The sequence below is a fragment of the Suricata suricatta genome, chromosome 3 (genome assembly GCF_006229205.1).
Source record: "Suricata suricatta isolate VVHF042 chromosome 3, meerkat_22Aug2017_6uvM2_HiC, whole genome shotgun sequence".
Lineage (NCBI taxonomy): Eukaryota > Metazoa > Chordata > Mammalia > Carnivora > Herpestidae > Suricata > Suricata suricatta.
In genome coordinates, this window is record NC_043702.1 from 115,915,174 (window position 1) to 115,915,829 (window position 656).

Sequence of the window (656 nt, forward strand, 5' to 3'; positions counted from 1 at the left end):
TGAATTTGTTCTGTAATATCAATTAGGTAATGGATACTATTTTTCACATTTCTGTGTACAGATGGTCCTGTGTCTATCATGTGTTGAGAGGTGTTACAATCGATCATGTTTGTGCAATTGTCGATTTCTCTAATTGTTTAAACTTTACTTCATATATTGAAGGTCTGTTACTAGGTTATGGTACATCCTACTAATGAATTGAGCAATTTTATTGTGATGAGATTTTCCTCTTTATCTCTTTTGTTTTCAATTCCATTGTCTCTGACGTGAATTAGACTTCCTGTGTGCACACCTTTTTCTGTTCACTCACTTTTTACCTCTCCGCGTCTTCCTTTTTAAAGTGGAATTGCTGGAGACACTGTATATGCGGATCTTACGCTTACCTGTTGACAGACACGCTGTTTATTTGTGTACTTACTGACAGATTCTGGGTTTTTTTGAGAGACAGAGAGAGACAGCAAGGGCAGGGGAGGGTCAGAGAGAGAGGGAGACAGAATCTAAAGACAGGCTCCAGGCTCTGAGCTGTCAGCACAGAGCCCGACACGGGGCTCGAACCCACGAACCACGAGATCATGACTTGAGCCAAAGTTGGACGTTCAACCGACTGAGCCATCCAGGCGCCCCTGTCAGATTTTCTTTTTTAAAGTAATATCTAT

General features: G+C 41.3%; 1 long non-coding RNA gene across 1 annotated transcript in view; it reads left to right on the forward strand.

The window, feature by feature from the left end:
* Positions 1–293, forward strand: part of LOC115286607 — a 984-nt gene extending 691 nt beyond the window's left edge. Inside the window, exon 2 of the long non-coding RNA XR_003906163.1 lies at positions 27–293. This is a non-coding gene — a long non-coding RNA (uncharacterized LOC115286607). The remainder of the gene's footprint in view (positions 1–26) is intronic.
* The last annotated feature ends 363 nt before the right edge of the window (positions 294–656 follow it).